General features: G+C 39.7%; 1 long non-coding RNA gene across 1 annotated transcript in view; it reads right to left on the bottom strand.

Annotated features, from left to right (window-relative positions):
- LOC311597439 overlaps positions 1–20170 on the bottom strand; it is a 91138-nt gene extending 70968 nt beyond the window's left edge. The window contains exon 1 of the long non-coding RNA XR_014779235.1: positions 20083–20170. This is a non-coding gene — a long non-coding RNA (uncharacterized lncRNA). The remainder of the gene's footprint in view (positions 1–20082) is intronic.
- Between the last annotated feature and the right edge of the window lie 762 nt (positions 20171–20932).

Here is a 20932-nt window from a genome sequence, read left to right as displayed (position 1 = left end):
ACTCGTTACCTGCCATGATACCAGGCAAAATAAATATTTACTGCCTACCTCTTCAGTGCTGAGGAGCTTGCAGATGAGAAGAGTTCCCCCACCTCATGCCCACCATTCACCGAGCCATTGAATGCAAATGACCAGAAAAGAGTGAGCTTGAAGGCTGTTTCTCCCCAGAGCCTCCTTGTTTTAATCAGGAAGTTTCTTTACTAGGTCTATGTTGCCTGAAGAAGACAGCATTGAACAACCGAAGGAGTGGAAAGCTGGGCAGAAGCAATAACCAATTCAGGTCATTGAGACAAAATCATGAACCCCACTCCCGTGACTACCTGTGGGACTTTAGCCTCTGAAGACAGATCAGGTAGGGAACACTACTTGAATAAAGCATACATGGTAATCGAAGACAGCAACCTCAACATAGCCTACCTGACCTTCACTTTGTGTCCACTAAAAGCATACAAACACATCTCTCCTTGAGCAGGCATGTGGTTTTAAAGGTTAGTCAAGCACGACAAAAGAAAATGCCTAAGTTTGGGATGCTTCCAAGAGATGCCAATAAATCTCTGCATCTGCTCTATTTTCTCAATTGCACCAAGAAGCATTCTCTCGATTAGTTAATTAACTTTAAGAACAAACCAAATTAGTTTAAAATGCAATTTAAACACAAGCCTATAAATTGTAATTAAAACCGCATGTTGTTGGTATAAATTTTTCAAAATATTTAAGGAGGGTAGATTTCAGAGAACACACATTTCATGGGAGACTGATAACTCAAAGCAAATTTATTCAAATGGTGGATTTTAAAATAATGTTTTAATTAGCCCCTTAGTCACAATGATTTAGAGATGTGGAAGCCTGGGTAAGAAAAAGCAGTGTACTCAAAGTATAAATGACTAATATGAGATTTCCTCTTATATTCTCAAAGGTCAATAAAACATTTTAAACATCTGTTTAAAATTAGTCTGTTTTTCCTAATAATAAAGCAATGCAATGAGCACCAAATATAAAATATAAATGAAGAAACAACATGAGCTAACAACTCCATGAGCCCAGCACTACTATGGCATCCTAAGATGATTCTCAGTGTAATATTTAACATTTGGATTCAGCTCTGTTAGTGCTAAAATGTATCCAGCTGTGGGTCTGTACATGCATGTGACAGAGATTCCCTTAAATGCATTTATTAATGATCAATGTAATAACTTTATTTTTGCTAATTTTTTGTCATAAACTATTATTCATCAAATGAAAATTGGTAAACTATGTATGTCTTAAAGATAAGAATTTTCAAAGATAGTGGCAATTTTACTGTCTAGAGTATACAGACTGGTCTGGGAAAGGAATGCAGTAACTGAATTTTTTTCAATCATACAATATCCTTCAAGTGCCAAACTTTTTGACTACTATTTCATTTTTCAGAGTTAGGAGGGACATACAGGGCTCTGACATACTCATGGTATGTAATGCTTTAAAATGACTTATTTTGTCAAAGCATCACTTGGTGTTCTTGCTTCTGCCTCGTCAATCTGCCTTTTCCTCTAGCTTTGTCACCAGCATCATTAAGGAACATATCCTGGAAGGCATGTATTAAGTCATAACTCAGATTTTCTTTAGTTAGAAAAAGAATTCTCCACTTTTAATAGATAATATTTCTAAGAATTCAAGTGCTACAAATTTATTTTAATTTTTTGAAACACTTGGCTAATTTATTTATTTATTTTAAATTTTTTATTAATTTATTCTTGTTACATCTCAATGGTTATCCTATCCCTTGTATCCTCCCATTCCTTCCTCCCTCCCATTTTCCCCTTACTCCCCTCCCCTATGACTGTGACTGAGGGGGACCTTCTCCCCCTGTATATGCTCATAGGGTTTCAAGACTCTTCTTGGTAGCCTGCTATCCTTCCTCTGAGTACCACCAGGCCTCCCCACCAAAGGGACATGGTCAAATATGAGGCACCAGAGTACATGTGAAAGTCAGACCCCACTCTTCACTCAACTGTGGAGGATGTCCTGTCCATTGGCTAGATCTGGGTAGGGGTTTGAAGTTTACAGCATGTAATTTATTCTTCTAATTATTGTTTGGATATTTTGGTGTGAATTACCGCTTTCTTAAACTTGACAATTTTCATTTGAATTTCTAGTATTGATTTTCATCTATATAACAAATACAACTTGTATTAAGTAAATAAATTGTATAGCTGTATTTAAAGATACTAGAAATAAACTGATACAAAATTTTGTTTATGATAGAAACGTGACACTTCATTGAGAAAATGATAGAAAAGAGGTCTATTAAAATTTACAAAAATCAAAGTGGGAACACTTCGGAGTAAAGAATGCCATGTCTGGCTTAGTGTCTATGAGGATTGTATTACTGAAACACTGGTAGTTCAGTAGATCTGTAGAAGAAATCAACAAGAATGCAGTGACTGTATTAAAGAACAAGAACTATGACAAAACAGAAAAGGAATTCTGTCAATTTTATAAGGTCATCTGCTCCCCAGGGGAAGCAAGTGACCAGTATTATCTCTTCTCTCTAGAAGCTGGAGTAGATAGCACAGTACCAATTAGTAAGAAGATGCTGCATTGTCGGTACTCATGTAGGCAAATACATTAGAAAGCATCAAGTGTGTCTATTCTACAGCGTTTATTTGTGGAGTTCTTGTGGTGCTATTTTTTCCCCACAGTAACTTTCCATACAAATGATCAATGGTCTCAATTGTATGATGATTTTAAATATTACTTTAGTTATTGTAGCTTTTGTAAGCTTTTCATATATCTAGCAAATAATTCACCTTTCACTTAAATTCACATTTAAGAATTTTGTTATGTTTTCTATGTCTTGGTTACTTAATTCCTTTTATAAATGTGTGGTTTATGCTTCATTATAGATAGAGTTAATCTGAAAGAGTAGATTCTACCAGATTAAGCCACATGGTCTTTTTTTTTCAGATATTGATCTATAGGACTGCTAAAAACATAAAAGTGTCCCTCTCTAGCAGACCAAGTACTGCCTGCTTATGAGAGATGCTGTGCTGGCCTTTCCCCCAAACTACTATGCACCTCTTAATACAACTGCTTAGTGAGTCCTCATTCTTGTCAACAGTTTGTGTCAGGCTCTCTCAATGTACTATGCTACCAAATTTTATAGCTCATTACTATTTGTCAGAAGTCCATGACTTCATTGGCTTTCTCACAGAAATATCAAGATGGCTGGCATACTTTTCTAAAAACCTGCCTTGGTTTGGCAATTCTCTTCTCTTTGCCCACCATTCCTGAGGTCACCTGTAGTCTAGGATACTTCTACACACCCTTGACTAAGAGTCTGGATCAAAATTGCATCCTGTTCTTAGAGTATCCTCAAATTTCTATGGATTTTTCACTATTTCTTCCGCATGGGTTTTTTTTTCCTTGCTAAAATATGTTAATCTTGTTCTTGAAGTTGCTTCACAGAAGACCTGAAATAACATAAACAATTACAAAAGTAGTCTGAGAAAATAGAAGGTAAGATATATACTTGGGGCTGGCTCCAAGGGAGAATGGGGCATAGATAATTTAACATATGACCTTAATTATTAAAGATCTCACCATTATTGATTTGAGAATTACCCCAGTTGAACATGGACTCAATGATGTAATACTTGAAATGTAGGTGGTAACAAAACTCTATAAATAAAGCAAAGTTGGCTATTTTATGTCAGATTGTGCTGGCATAACTTTCCTTCTTTTGGAAGGAAAACGAGAGACAGGGGGATTAGAATATACAGCTGTTAATGGTTGTTAGCCAGAGATCCTGCCTGGTAGGTTCAAAAGGCCGATGCCACCTGTGCTGAGCAGGTTGACACAGAGGAATAGCAGGCTTAAGACTTAATGGTGAGTGAAAACGTCTAGAGATGCTTGAGTTCTCAGACATAGCAGGCCTGTTACATGAAGGTCAGTGCTAGTAGGGGAAATTCAGGGTCCTAAGAAATAGGAAGAAGAAATCTATAGGAATATCTTTTATGTGGTTGACCAGTTATCCCCTAAGCCACCTCAATAGCCACAGTTAGATTAGAATTTATAATAACAGCCTGTACATTGAAAGCCTCTAAGAAATAGCTTTCAAAGATGAGAAAGACAACAAGAGATTCCTTTCAATGGCCCCCTTTTGTCCTAGATGCCAGATTAATAAATAGGTTTAAATCTCATAAAAAACTGAACTCCCATGTTGGGCCTATAAAAGTATGCTGTGAATAAATAAATAAACTAGTCCATTGATACTTAGTAGCAGGAGCTGGTGAAGTTTTCTATGGTTGTGTTTTAGGGTGCTTCACTAAAATGTTGGAATTTAAGGCTCAGTAAACAAAATCTCATCCATTTACATGTACATCATGAAGATGTATGATATAAAACCCTACAAGGACACTAAGTGGATGAGGCAAGCTTGTAAGGTAGGTCCTAGAAGCCTACTTGTATACATCGGAGTTTTTTTAAAGATGGTAAAAATGAAAAGCATAAAAAAATCTAATAGACAACACATTTTTTATTACCTTATTGAGTCACAGGGTAGCCAGATGCCTGGTTAAATGTATTTATCATTTTACCTATGTGAGTTTTCTAGGTAAAATTACTATTTGATTGGGTAGACTGAGTAGGATATACTGTCTTCCTCACTGTAGATGAACTCTAGGCTGTTAAAGCTCAGATTGAGCAAAGAATGAATAAGTGAGGCTTCTTCCTGACTAACTGATACAGAGCTTTTGCTTTCTTCTAGCTTTGGATCTGGACTCACATTGAAGCGTGCATCATAAGTTCTCCTGCTTCTTGGGCATCATAAGTTCTCCTGCTTCTTGGGCACTTGGAATCCATCCAACGCCCTGAGACTGGAGTTTCAGGAAGCTATAATCTACCCAGTATGGGCGATGGGAACCAAAGCGGGACCCTTCTCATGAGGAATATGTGCCTTTACTGACTGAGCCCTTTCTTCTAGTGCAGTGGTTCTCACCCTGTGGGTCCCGACCTCCATGGGGGATTGCATATCACATATTTATATCACAATTCATGACAGTGGTAAAATTGTAGTTATGAAGTAGTGATGAAATACTTTTCTGGTTGGGGAGGGTGGTCACTACAACATGAGGAACTGTAGTGAAGGGCTGCAGCATCCGGGAGGTTGAGAAATACTGCCTAGTCTCCCTTCTAAATTTCTGTGTTCAGATCTTTTGTGTACCTGTTTTTCTTATCTAGAATTTCTTTTATCCTTAATTCTTATTATGTTAGATTATTTGGTGACTATACATCATATACCATTTTGATAAACTGAAGAGGTCTCGGTTTATTTTTTCCCCCTCAAAGGAGAGGTTTTTTTAATTCTAAATGGTGACATCAGGTCTGTTCTGGACCAACCCACTCAGACCTAAGCACACTCATGACCACTCTGCAGCTCTCAAAAGCTTTAGCTATTTCCATTTTCAGAATACAGCCCGCAGAGTTTGCAGTGGGAATTAGTCATGTTTACAAGCTCTTTCCTATATCCCAACAGCAGCTTCTCAACTAAAACTTCAGAATAGTTTCCTACTTGTATAACTATTAAAATATCTAACATTTTCACAACTCTTCTGTATTTTCTTTGGTCTTAGGAATAAAGTGAATGCATTGTTTTTTTCAATGGCTGCCATATGCAAAGCTAGTTCTCTGTAGCTTTATTCTCAACAAAATTTTTGTGCTTCATGTCCTAGCTTCCCTGGTGACCATGATGTCCAGTTTGCTTTTCCCCTCCTCTGAGGCAGTCTTTATTTTTCTGGATCACCGTTTCTTTTCAGCATTCAGGTAATATTTGATTCTTGGCCTCTAATGATGTGCATCTGCACCGTGCATGAGAAGTTGGTGACCATAATTACACAGTGTGGAGAATGTTGGTTTATACTCATCAGCTCTCTTTTTAAACCTTGGTTAATTTTTACACCTTCAGAGCCTTATGTTTCTTATTTTTTGTTTGGATTTGTTGTCTTTTGTGATCATGCTTTTTCCATAGTACGCTGCCCTAATAATAAGCTAAAGTCTTGTCTGTATTATTTTTGGGATGATCCATTTGAATGGGGTCACTTTTAGCCACTTATAGAGACAGAAATCAAGTGAGGCATCTTAAGTCAGAGAAGGTTGAGTATGTCAAAATATTAGTTCAGAAAGGAAGAAGTGATTAGTTACCTGAAAAGATGAGTCAGCAGTTACTGCTATTACAAATAACTCATTTTCATGAATTCTAAATTCTTATAGTTTATACTATGATTCCATCTTTCTATCGCACCCTCCCCTTCTGCATCTGTGTGATAGTGTATGCCTGTGTGTGTGTGCATGTGTGTTTGCATGTGTGTGTATGCACATGCATACACAATTATACACACATATGTAGAGGACAGAGGTCATTCTCAGATGTCATTCATCGGGAGCTATTCACCTTGTTTTTGGAGATAGGGTCAAAACTAAAATTGATGACTTCTTATAAATCATGAAAACAAACATTACAATGTCATCTAAAATAAAGTAGAAAGCCATCCAAACCAATAATGCAAATATGGACACAAGAAAATAATTCAAGTAGGTTGGTTTAATAGGGTCATTTATGAACAATGTTACAATAAATTAAAAATCAAATTTCTAATAGGTCAGTCAAATGTATGTATGGTTTGATCAACAACTAAAGTCAGCTTGTGTTTGAAGTTATGTTTATACGGAAGGCATGAATGAAAACAAGTGAAAAGTAGAATGACCATTTACATTTTCAGAATTAGTAACCTAAGAATTAGGAAGTGTTTCTAATGCTGTGTAAATTTTGTGCTTGCGGAAGAAGAACAGACTTTAGACATAAAAATAGAGATTTCTATAAACATAATAGGTTGTATTAAGCCAGCCATTATGCCAGATAGGATTTTCATTTAACATCAGAAGTTGGCTTTTGAAGAGAGCACTTAAAAAAATACAAGCTTTCATTTTTACAGCTTCTAAATTGATTAAAGTAGAGAAAGAAGTGTTAAAGACTTTGAGAGCATAGTCATTCAAATCGACTTGTGGGCCAGGCAGGTAGCTCTTAGTTTTGTTACACAGAAAGGAAAAGGAAGGAAGAAAACCAGTAATAAAATCATAAATATGTCAGAGGGAAAAATATCCAGATCAGAGCTCTCCAGCCTTTCACAATTAGAATGCACACACTTAGTCTTGAAATAAACAAGGAAGGGAAGGGGTATCTCTTTCTGTTTAAAGTGCCACATCAGAGGGGGGCCAGTCTCTGAGATTTGAGAGAGATGACTTCTAAGGTCTGTGTGATCAAAAATGGGAAAGTCATTCATGTGGAAAGACAGATATTTGAAACTCACAAACTGGTCTTCAGCACGAGAATTATTAAAAGAAAGGCCATCAGAGGACCGTTTCCACTCACAAGTCTGTGCAAGGGCAGCTAGGGAAATCTAACTGTAAACATTCAGGAACTCTGCTCAATAATTCTTCAAGCATATGGATGTGTTTTATTCACAATGCTTTTGGTTTTATGAAACCAATAAGGGAACACTTTTGTTTGTAGCAAATCAGAAGTGGGGAAAAGCAGTGCCTTTAACGCTTTATGCCCTAGGACCACTGCAGTTTATTTGGGTGTCATTTCCCCTTATGTGTTATCTCATAAAGAACACTTGCCAATAGTATATACTCCTCCTTCTCTCAGTTGTGTAACTGATGTGGGGGACAGGCAGGAGTGAAAATCCTGCATAGAACGTCAGCAAAGCCTTCATAAAACTCTTGTCCAGATTTGACACATGACTGGTACATGTCTTCTCATATCCAATTTTGTGAGACTGATTGCCATAATTGTTGCAGATTTTATTTAAACAATGTCTGCTTGTGCATTATACATTTCATTTTTTAAAATTCTTTCTATGTCTAGGGAAACTATTCAATGAATCAAGTGCTTGCCATGCGAGCAATAGGTCCTGAGTTCTGAGCCCTAGCAACCTTGTACAATGCCAGCAAAATGGGGCAACCTGATATAGAACAGCCCCACTGACAGGGGATGGATTCAGGATTATCCTTGGGAATTGCTGGCCAGCTAGTCTGGACAATCAGTGGGTCTCAGTTGCATGAGAGACTATTTCTCAAAAAAATAAAGTTGACTGTGACTGAGGAGGATACTTATTGAACTGTAACAACTAAATACATGCCTTTCTGCACAAAGTACACAAACATATGCATACACACAAACACACACTCCTCTTAGTGGCTGATACATAACATTCATTTCATGCTTAATACATATTTCCTGAATCAAATAACCATTTTAAAATAAATATATCTGAATACTACTCTACAGGCATAAATTCGGGCAAATTCAATACTTACCTAGACCAGTTAGGAACATTACTTACCAACTATATTACCATTAAAATGCACTATTTACTTAACCTCTTTTAAATTAATTTTATCTTCTATAAAACTCTTCATGATGCTCTGTAAATCATAACATCCTTTTACAGAGGCCAACATGGTATCAATGCTGCCATTTTTTAAAATTAACATCTGTAGATGTTAAATTAGCCATTATCTTTTAGATTTCTGCAAATGTTTTTCTTCCCCATATTTTAATATGTGATCATGTACAGTAGCCAAATTCCAAAGTAACACCATGATGGGTCAATTATTAATTATTCTTTTGGTACTCTGGTTATTATTTTTTCCAAACTATGGATTCAACTTTACTCTGTCATCTAGTTTTATGGAGCTTGCCCTGATTTCTGTTAGTGATGCTAACCTTTTCCCAGCCTGACCATGTAAGGTTCTGTTAGTGATGCTAACCTTTTCCCAGCCTGACCATCTAAGGTTCTGTTAGTGATGCTAACCTTTTCCCAGCCTGACCATGTAAGATTCTGTTAGTGATGCTAACCTTTTCCCAGCCTGACCATGTAAGGTTCTGAGGCCAGGCACAAGATGTTGAAGTTTGTTTCTTATCTCCAGAACTTCCTCCATACTTTAATGTGGTGCTGAAGAAACGGTCTTTGATGATACTGCTGTAGGGTTGGTTTAACACTTCCAGGAATTAGCAGGATACTCCTAAGAGAAGCTGTTCAAGAGTGTGTCTGCTTGTATGCAATGTATGCATGTATTGTGTATGTGTGTGTATGTGCATGTATGTATGTATGTATGTATGTATGTATGTATGTATATGTGTGTATGTATGTTTTTGCAGTACTAAATATAAACAAGGCAATTAGGATTCACAGAAAACCACAAAAACAGCCTTTGAGGAGGGCTGTTCAGGCAGAGTTGTTCTCTGTTTTGGAGGGTTTTCTTTTTAAGAGGATGGCATAACGCTAAAGGAAGACCTACTGTCAATGACACAAAGACCTCAACACATTGGAGGACTCCTGTCTCCATCCAGGAGTCAGAATGGACAGATAGCAATGATTTCCTATAACAATATGCGTGTCTGGACAGGAAGTGAGGGTGTGATGCAAGGAAACATTGTCTTCAGACAGTAGCTGGCCAGAAGAGTGTGTTGGAACCCCTGAATATCCCGAGCCATCTCTCCACCCTCCTCACAAGCATTATCATAGGTTAACAATTCCTTTCTTCTACCTCCATGTTAAAACCCTTCACTTGTCTCACCTTTCCCTACTTCTTCCCAGAAAGCTATGCAGATTTCCTACTTCATCCTCTCAGTTGCTCAGTCTAGACTTGCAACATTGACTTCCTCTTTCTTAGAACAAATGAAGACAAAAGACCATAGCTCTTACTTTGATGGGCCAATAAGCGGAGGGTTATGTATCAGTTGTTTAAAAAGAGAGTGCTCAGGCTCTGAAAGGGCCTTTGCTATTGCTCTGTTTTAGTGATTACACGTTCAGTTTGCTTGTTTTCAGTGTTTGCACTGTGAAATGTTTGCATTGTGTTTTCACATGCATACACAGCACAGACACACTTCATAATCCACCTACAGACAGGACTTGACACCATCTTGACAAAGGTAAGTAATCTCAACGAACAGCATCATGGCAAGGCCAGCCTGTGATTATGATAAAATGAGAACAGAACCAAGACCACTCTGTATTTTGTCTAGCAGGTAAGAGCAAGGCCACCGAGCACATTACACCACAGTGTAAAACCCACTTGCTGGCTAATGAAAGTGACTGCTGTATTGTGATCAATGCTATCCTTAGTCACTTTACTCTGTCTTGTCGCTAGGTAAGATTTATTGAAAGATCTAATCACAGAACTGTGTTCTGCTTTCAGACATCATCCGCTGCATGAGTAAACCTTGCTCCCATGACTCTTCATAAAAGTCTCTTAAACAGAGCCAACATTATTTTATTTAAAGAAAATGAAGTATATATTCATTGTACATGGTGCTGACTTTCAGGATGATAACTTCTGGCAATATAATTTTCCTTGACCATATTCATCTTCTTATATTATCCTCTACTCCCATTCCCCCTTACTCCACCCACTAGTTTCTTTCCCCAGTATTCTTCTGCTTTTGTGCCTCTCTGTATATTTGATTTATGCATATGATACATATTTAAATATATGTGGTTATATGTATAGATCTAAAATAGGACCCACAACCTAGACAAAAAAGAAGATAATTGTTTTTCATTGACATATAGTAGAATCTCAACAAACATGATATAAACATGTTATAAAGTACAAAAACTAATATAAGAATGTCAACAACATCATATCCAAGACCTAAGATTATTATAAAACTGACCAAAGATGAGCAACAGAAGATAATAGAAAAGACAATGGAAAGATTAAACTGTATCCTGGAATGAGAAGGCAAAACTTAAATATGTGAATTCTCACTGTATCGTGGAACAAGAAGAGAAAAATTACATATGTGAATTTTCCCTTATTATTACAAGCTTACATGTAGAACTCTGAAAGCTAGACCTATACTTTATAGGGCATAGTAAAATAAAGCTTAAGTGTCTAAAGTTTAATTTTAAGGAGAAGCCTTGGTTTTTCTTAAATAGCCACTATACATGTTCATTAAGTAAACTGCATAAAAAAGCAATGCATTTCTTAAAATTGAACTTCCTATACAGTAAAGGACCTGCGCCAGGAAGATGTCTCAGCAGGTCAAGGTGTCTACTGCCAACTTTGACCATATGAGTTAGATCCCTTGGACTTTCATGATGGAAGGCAAGAACCAAGCCCTGTAAATTTTTCTTCAACTTCTACATGAAAGTCAAGCATATTGGCCCACGCCTATAATTCTAGCACTCGGGGAGGCAGAGGCAGGTGGATCTCTGTGAGGTCAAGTCCAGGACAGCCAAGGCTATACAGAAAAACCCTGTCTCAAACAAAACAAACAAACAAACAAACAAACAAACAAAAAAAGACCACTACCAACAAAAGCAAAACCTCTACATGCATCCCATGGCTCATGCCTGCTAATTAATAAATAAAAATTATATACTCAGTTATAAAATGGATATTTGTGCATATTCACGTGACTGTATAGGTACATGTGTGGGGGCGCATATGACATGTTTGGAGGATAACCTAGACTATTGTTTCTCAAGGATATTCATCTTATCCCTTGAGACATAGTTTTCTATTGGTCTGGGAATCACCATGAAGTCTATGCCTACTGCTCAACTTGCCCTAGGGATTTTCTTGTCTTTGCTTCTGTAGTCCTGGGATTACAAGCTCTTGTAACCATGCCCACTTTCTTTTTATGAGGATTCTGAGGTCCTGGTATTTGCAAAGCAAGCACATCACTGACTGGCTGAGCTATTATTCATTTTTTTTTTTTTAGATAAGGTATCATATAGCTCAGGCTGGACTAGACTTACTATGTAAATGGAGATATCCTTGAATTTCTCATCTTTTTGCCTCAACTTTTTGATTGAGACATGTACCACATTTGGTTTTTTTGATGCTGAGGTTTAAACCCATGCTTTACAGCAAGCACCACCTGAGTTTCTATCTTGAGTCTGGGGACTTGTCCTGTCATTCTTTTCCCTGATCATTCATGGAGTAGAAATTTAATTTTTTTAACTGCATTTTTGTCTTTTGTGGTTCATGCTTTTGGAGTTTTGCCAAACAATGCTCACCAAATCCTAGGCTGCCTAGACTGTTTTTCCTTCTGGAGGATTTGCAGTTTGAAGGTTACATGCATCTCTGCAGTTGAGGGTGGCTCTAGTTTTTGAGCTCTTACTATTACCAGTCTAAAAGTCTTATCTCCCTCATTACCATATAGTTGAGCAATTCAGTTCACTGCTCTCCATTTTCACACGGAAAAGAAAAATCAAAGCCATGAGTCTCCATCTCCATGCAAAACCCCTCAACCGATGCCAGGCACTCCCTCTATAAAGAAATCCAAAGTCTATCTCTTTTCATTTCTGATATCTTTCATTGCTACCGAGCTCTGGTAGCCTGCTGTGTTCTGACCTGAAAGCCTTCATTAATGTAAGTAATAAAACTTTTCATACCTTCATGATATGTGTGTGGTGTCATCAGGCCTGACATCCGAGTCAAATTTTGCCTGGCGTCCATCCTCTTTTATAATAATTGCTGCTGCGAAAGAGGCATCTAGAAATGACCATCACTCTGGGTGCCTTTCTTCTCTTGCTTTGGCTTGCTAATAGACCAGCTACCTGCTGGCCAGTCTGCACTCGGAGCTGTAGTCTGCTGGCCAGCCTGTGCTTTGAGCCGCCACCTGCGGTTTTGCTGGCTCATGGATCTGTGCTTCTGGGGATGCAGTTTCTGGTTCTACCCAGCCCTCTGTGGCTGATTTAGCTGACCTCAGTCAGAATTTTGGTTAATTGGCTTTTCAGGGAAGCTGCATGAGGATTTGGGACCTTCTTAAACTGACCTATGGTCACAGGTCTGAATCCACATAGAAAGACTGTTATGATCTAAGTGTCAGCTCAGGCCAAACGCCTCACCTGTATGCAGTGGTTATGGATCCCTGTTATATACTGGTCCTTGTTTGTTATTGTTCTCAACAAAACGATCCTGCATGGACTACTTATCTGCTACTTGCTCTGATATAAAACCAGCTATTACTTGAAGACCAGTCATCATATAAAAACCCTGTTACGAAGACCAACACTCTGAAAGGCACACTGCTTGCTATGTCTACAGCATATGCCCTTTGCTTTTCTCCTGCAGCAGTCTATGGATTTGTTTGCAACACGAAGCTTTGTCATCAGATGTGAGGAAGAGCCCCATGACACTGCTGCTATGGCAAAGCTAAGGGAGAAGTCAAGTATGGGTTAAAAACCAGGAGTCTAAACCTTATCAAGTAACCACTTCTATACAGAAATTCACCGGACTCTCCTGAAAGTACACTGAAAAACCAACCATCCAGAAAGGAGGGAAGAAAGGTCAGAAGAAGGATAGAAATCAAGAAGAGAGGAAAGAGATGAGGGTGGGAAAGAAGAGAAGAGGGAATGAGGAGGAGGAAAAGCAGAAGAGAACAGCAACTCACAACTTCTTATCAAAATGGAGGATACTGAATTCTTTAGCCTTCACAGGGTTGTGCCTAGATAATAAATGTTATGCCTCTCAGGTTAGGCCAGCATAACCACAGAGGAAAATATAGGCACACGAAGAATTTTTCCATTCCATGTTCAGGATTGCCTTAGTTTGGGTTTTATTGCTGTGAGGAGACACTGTGACCAAGGCAACTCTTATAACAACAACAACAACAACAACAACAACAACAACAAAACAACAACATAAAACAAAACAAAACAAAAAAAACCACACATTTATTTCAGGACTAACTTACAGTTTCCGAGGTATAGTCCACTAGCGTCCTGGTGGGAAGCATGCCACCATCCGGGCAGACACGCTGCTGGAGAAAGAGGTGAGAGGCCTACATCTTGATCAGCAAGCCGCAAGGTGAAGATTGGATGTGCTTCATACTGGGCATAGCTTGAGTATTTAACACCTCCAAGCCACACTTCCACAGAGACACACTGCCTCTAACGAGGCCACACCTCCTAACACTGCCACTCCTTATGTCCAAGCATTTAAACACATGAACCTGTCGGTGCCACACCTATTCAAACCACCACAGGGTTCATCAAGGGCTGAGCCTTAGTGGGAGATTGAAATGCTGTTTGCTCCGTCTGATTCTGAATTGGGGTTCATACAGCTACCTTTTGTTGACTTTTGCTGACCTATGCAGATCTGTGTCTGCTGGAGCTGAGTTCTGAGGACCTGAAAGAATGCGGTGACTGCGTTATGATGCTATAGACAGTCATTACTCCAGTTTGGGTGCACACTTATACACGAATGTAGCAAAGAAAGCAACGATCCAAGAAAGCTTGTTGAGCTTTACACGATGAGAACAACATGTAAGTAAACAGCCAGTAAGCACATACTAAACATCAACAGAGCAGTCCTGTCCCAGAAATTTCTCAGGGTAGAGCAACTGAAAGAACTGCATGGCGTGTACGTAGATTATATCCAGGGAAGCACAGTAGCACAGGCTCAAGGCAGATTCAGCGAGCACCGACCAGACTGGGTTCCATAGCTATGTTCTGACATTCAGTGAGAATAAACATGTCTTATAAACTGAATGGAAATATTTGACACAGCAGGCACAAAGTCATGTCCGAAAGCAATCCTGCAAGCAAAATGCACTTGAGGAAAAAGGCCCTCTGTCCTTTTCCTGTGGCCTCTCCCACAGTTGCCCAAGGCATTGTTTACCATGCATCATTCCTCTGAGCCTGTTCTGACGACACCTAAGAAACATCGTCATGCTCAAGTCAGACTCTTCTGGGTTCCTGTACACTGTTGTACCTGGCCTTGTGACTTTGGACATTGAGCAGGTACCTGAGGCCACTGTCTGTGTCTCCTGGCTACGGTGTTTTTACTTTGTCTTGTCCAAGTGAAGGGTTTCGCATTATGCTTTACTCAGCTGCTCAAGGGGGGCTGTCCAAGGCTTTGACATGCTAATGAGAGCCCTACAACATGCATGCTAAGTGTGCCATATACTCTATAATTTAAGACACAATATTCCAAACACAATTTCCCAACAGAATCAAAAAATAATCACCATTTTTAATCTGACATGGTAGCAAACAAACACTGAAAAAAAAAAGTTTGGGTTTTTCTTTTATTTTTTAAATTTAATTAATTAATTAATTTATTTTTCCTTTAAAAATATTATTTTGATGCTGGGAATGAAATGAAGTTTGGGCTATTTTGAAAAAAAATAATACTCCCTGTAAAATCCTGAAAATGCAATAGAAATTTTCTTCAGTTATCATGATGTAAGAAAAATAGATTACAATTGAAAAATAGCTTTCATCTACTTAGAGCCCTCTGAGACATTCATTATTTGTATTTCTCTTTTGGTAATGAAATTATGAGGTTTGACCTTCCACTTAGAGATGAGAAAATCTAATCATGGGTTTATATTCCTTCATATTTCTATGAGCCTGAGTACTGCCTGAAGAAGGAAAATATACAAGAGATCTTTTTTTTCCTTTGATCTCGAGGCTTGAACATTGAGTCCGTGTCTCCTACTCAAAATGCTGCTTTTGAGACAAGCAGATCTGCATGTTCTGCGCCATAGTCATCAATCAGGGTGTGCTTTTATCCCGAAGCAGAGATGCTGAAGTCTCCAAACTTCAAGACAGTGGCGTTAATCATTTACACATGTTGGCTTTCCTGTGGACTGACACCACATACCAGAAGTATTATTCTCTGTGTGGTGGCTCATAGTAACTCCATCGTGCCAAAGTTGGCAGTGATGACAGGCCCCGTGGCAGGAGAGTGGTGCTTTCAAAGGCGGTATTTGAAAACATGCACAGAGGCACACAATTGTATTATAGGCAGAATTAAAATTTCCATGGTTTCTCCACAAAATCTTTGCTATTTCAACTACTCAGTCCTAGAAGGGAAAAAGTACATAGCAGGTACTATCATTAATACATCCATGGCTGCCATCACTTCAACTGTAGAATCACGTAAAGCTCAGAGCTAACAGTACTGGGCTGTGAGGGCACCCGATACCTCAGGCGATAACATGTGACTGGTATCAGTTCATGTGACCTGCATGTGCTTATGAGCTATGCGTGGTCACCGTTTTGTTCATTGTATAGACCAGTGTTTCTCAACCTTTCTGATGCTGCAATCATTTAACATGGTCCCTCATGCTGTGGGGAGCCCCAATCATAAAAAATGATTTCACTGCTACTCCATAACTGTAATTTTGCAACTGTTCCAAATTGCAATGTAAATTTCTGCTATGTGACCCCACCAAAGGTGTGTGGAGACATACATGGGCAGAGAGGAACTGAATTAGAAAGATTGAGTTACCTCCTAATTTTAAAGAAAGTGACCAGTGCCGTTAGAACCACACACAGCCCTCAATTTATATGGGTATTAGAGTAGAAATTCAAAACTATTGTTTAGCAAACCTCAAAATTACACCTGACACATGGATTTTCTGGCTTCACTTTATTACAATTGTTTCAATAGTCACATGTGACTGAAAAAAAAATTGTTTGGTTGAACCGAGTGGCTCCGGTGGGGATTCGGTATGTAAGGTGAAGGTATCACCTTGCCTTTTCGCAATGCGATGGATAGGCAGACATCCTTGATCACTGCAAATGATCATTACTTAAAGGAAAGGGGATCATCACATTCATTTGCAGGTTATTTCAGGATCTTTTATGGCTCATTAGCTTTTTCTCTTCCCTTTCATTTTGGTTTGACATCTCTGTGAACATTTGCTCACAATTAATCAAGCCATCCCGTGCAAGGTCATGGAGCATGCCTGGGCTGACACGGACCTACCTGCTCTACCACTGAAACAGCCTCGTGTTACTGTCCTGATGACAAGTGCGCAAGAAGAGTGTCTCCCACACAAAAAGGCCAGCACGTTTTTGCTTCAGTATTCTTCATGGAGCCTCTCTCTGCTGGAGCGTGACACATCAGCAGAGACATGGAACTCTGTCTCATGCCTGGGTCAGCCTGGGTCAGAGGACAGGCGGCTCAGTTCTGTTTTCTTAATTCCACAGTCCCTTGCACTTGCTGTAACTGGCTCTTTACCAGAGGAACGCACCACTGGTGATCAGCCACTATGGCAGCTGTGTGTGTCTTGCCTCTGTCTCTCAGGCTATACCAAGACAGTAGACTGCATGATGGTGAATTTCCACCTCTGTGATACGGCTTGCTTTTCAGCAAGATGAGTCTGTCTATACCTGTGTAGTGTGGCCAGAAGTGCCCAGCACGTAATACTCTGAGCAGAGCTGTAGGTCAATGTGTGCTGTACTAAAATAATATCCAACTTACACTTCCCCTATAAAGGGAGAAAAAGACAGGGGATGTGTTCGTACCATTTTTTAAAGCTCCCTTTCGGATTCATATCTGTTGCCTGCTGTGGTCACTAGCACAGTTGACACACCCTTTCCTGGCTGCCTATATGTTTCTGTCTTACTCCTTCACTCCCCAGTGGCACTCCACATAACCTTCACATTAAGTAACTTCTCAAATGTCTGTCTCAGGGTCTGTATTGGGGAGATTTTTTTTACCCCTGTAACCTGCCAGAGGCACTGAGACTTGAGACATGAAGCCATAGTTGGGAAAGAGTACCTGGAAAGACTGCTCAGGTGAGAAGAGTTAAGGCTAAAGACAAGAGTGGTTAGTTATTGGAGGGAGCGAGCCAGGCTTTCCAGGTGGAAGGGGCAGCCAGAATCAAACACAGCTGTTCCTCAGAGCATGCTGTCCCAATGCCTCAGCTCCCAGGTCTAATTCAGTCCTCCCATTTGCTGAGGAGTCAGTTACATAAAGGGATGACAAAGGGTTGCCAAGGTGGGAAATTCTGACAAAGGAAGTTGAAAGATGACATCGAATGTGATGGTTCCTCTTCTCTGACAACTGTCAGAGAATAATGGCAAATCTGCCATTATCTAGGAGTCTGGTGAAGTTCTCTCCAGGTGTGTCTGTGAAGGTGTTCTCAGAGAGGATGAGGAGAAACAGGGAGGCCCATCCTGAGTCTGAGTGGCACTAACCTGTGGGCTCTGAGCAGGGAGAGAAGAGAAGTAGGGAAGAAGAGAAAGCCAGCGGGGGGGTGCCATCACTCTCTTGGCTGCCTACTGGGTTCATGGAAACTAATTTCTCTGCTCACCATGCTTCCTTACCAAGATAGAAAGGCCCCTCTGAAATTATGACTCAAAATAAGTCCTTCCACTCTCAAGTTGTCAAGATGAGGTATTTTTGTTGCAGCCATGAGGAGAGCTAATGAATTAGAAACTGGAAAATGTTTTCTTTTTTCCTGATAGTCACCAGAGATTTAACTCAAGACCCTTCCTTGGTAACCAAATTCACACATTTCACTACAGAAGCTGCTGTTATCATCTACTAAAAAATAAGCAGGGAAAATGCACCTTCCCTAGATGCCAGAAAAGTTAGCTAAACCAAAAGATGTGTTGAGATGAAGGGAGGGACTGGGTGATATGTTAGACCTTGCTCACTGGGAGATGGGTTGCTCTGCTGAGTCTACCTACTTGGTGATTACAACTAGGAACCTATACATAGCTCCCTTACGATAGCTCACACATGTTTGGCTGCTCCTGGTGATTGTCCACTTAGCATTGCATGCCCTCCCAATTCAGGGTCAGTTGTGAGGACCAATGAGAGTGTTCCCTACTCTCTGTATTGAGAGTCTCCAAACACAGTGTTATCATATAGAACCAGACAAGCAATACTAACATTTCTCTATCTTAACTAAGCCACAACAGTCTTCCAGCGACCCCAGAATGCCATACAAACTGACTCTTAAATGTTTTAGCCTGAAACTCAATGCCCTCCAGGTGTTCTTCCAAATTGCTGATTTGCTACTAAAGGATTATTGGAGATTGAACTAGGGCCCCTACATGCCAGGCAAACACCCGGCACCCAAGCTATGTCTCTATACAATTTTTTTAGGTATTGAATAGGTAAGCCTCCTGCTTCAGTTGCTTTTGGAGCTAGAAGAACAATCCTTTATCTTTGGCTCTTACTGAACCACTGTTTTCTATAACACAAGAGGACATTGCACTCATAAAAGGACTCAAGTATCTCTGAGGATACAGAGAAATGGTTGTGACTTGGTTCAGCATCACAATTGACGTCTCCAGTGGCTCTGTCTCCCTGAAACCTCTCCATGTTTTTTGCAGCTTGGTCTGTGACCACAGTCTGTGTGCCTTCTGAACCACACACACACATATATGCACACACACACACACACACACACACACACACACACATACACACACACACATACACACACACACATACACACACACACACACACACACACACACACACACACACATTGATCTCTTACTAATTGGAAGTCCCAGAATTTAGACTTGGTGTTTAGTGTCTCCACGTTCCCACTTTCCCCAGAGCACCGTAGTGCAGCACTGTGCATAGAGTTCTGTATAAGGAAGATACATGATATGATATTAGCTCAAGCTGTTCCCCGGGATTCTAACTAGGGGACGCCTAGCTCTGTCTTCTGACAGCCTCTCAGATATGTAATTAAGTTTTCTGCATTGCAGTAGAAGGAAACTAATCTCAAGTCCTCCTAGGCTTACACATTCCAGTTCACGGGGTAGACAGTGCTGGCATTTCCTGCTTTGTAACCTATAATGAAGTCGTCATCTAATGAACAGTGCAGCCCTGTGACTGCCATGGAAATGCAGTCAGCACGTGGAGCGGCTCTGATCACAAGGACCCATACTTTTATTTTCCCAGTGATTACTGAACAATAATGATATTTACATGAATTTTTTTCAATGCCACCTATAATTTCTTCACTTTAAGCATATGGCAGAAGGCTCCTAGGCAGGATGCCAGGGAAGAAAGTTTACAGTTTTCTCAGTGTTTAAAGATCTCTATTTTTTTTACGCCCATCTTGACTTAAGCCCCATATGTAAGACCCTAGGAGAGGTCTACTTCTTGCCAAAAGCCAGTAAACACAAGACAAAACAAACACAAATCTGAAGATGCTAAAGCACAGTACCTTTCCTAGATTGTCAGAGAAGTGAGGATGCAACACAAACCATCACTACCAACTTGGCAAAGCTGGCAGGAAGATAGAAAAGCTTAACTCACCAAAACAAAGCTAGGAGTGTGAACTCCCCTGGGCCTGGAGGACGCTCAGCATGGACTGACAGGAACTGCAAAGGGCCTGTCCTATTGTTTTCGCTGCTCTTGAACTTCGCATGTTGCTCACAGTCAGCAAATAGGAAACCCTTCAGCTCCCCGCAAGGGAGGAGAGAGGAGCCATCTTGAAATGCACAGACCGTCCACTGCTCCTTAATGACTCTGCTACAGGAGAAGCTAGTTAACCACATTTAATTGACTTACGGGAACTCGAGGCCTGTCTAGCTACACTCTCCCTTCATTCAAGGCTCACTGAAAGATGGAGGCCTAACCTTAGTGTGTTTTCTTTCTCATCAAACCCAAGAGCTGATCAGGAAAGGCTTGCTCATCAAACTCTTATAGGTGACCTACGTACAATATTATAAATAAAAATCCTCTTTACTGTGCCCAACAGGATGATGTGTATCATCGCGGAATGATAATTGAACTAACGTGTGCATTACTTAATGCAGCTATTTTCAGCTGTGTTAAGTTCATCTTAATACCTACTCTTTTGTGATTTAGACAATACAGTACATTGTTAGATGGAATAGCTCCCTTGAGTATATTCCTCCTAACTGAAATTTTATATCCTCTTATGCTAATTTCCCATTTTTTCCACTGCCATAGGTTTAATGCAACCCCAGTTTTATCCTGTATGTGTATGGTTCTAGCATTTCCAGCTTCTATGTATAAATAAAGCCAAGTAGTGTTTGTCTTCCTATGACTAGATTATTCCATTTAACGTACCCCATCCTTATCCGTGATGCTACAAATGACATGATTTCCATCTTTTGAAAGACAGTCTATAGTACATTAT

The sequence above is a fragment of the Acomys minous genome (genome assembly GCF_964271855.1).
Source record: "Acomys minous genome assembly, chromosome: 5".
Taxonomy (NCBI): domain Eukaryota; kingdom Metazoa; phylum Chordata; class Mammalia; order Rodentia; family Muridae; genus Acomys; species Acomys minous.
Note: the sequence above shows the minus strand (reverse complement) of the source record. Positions and strands in the feature narration are given on the sequence as shown.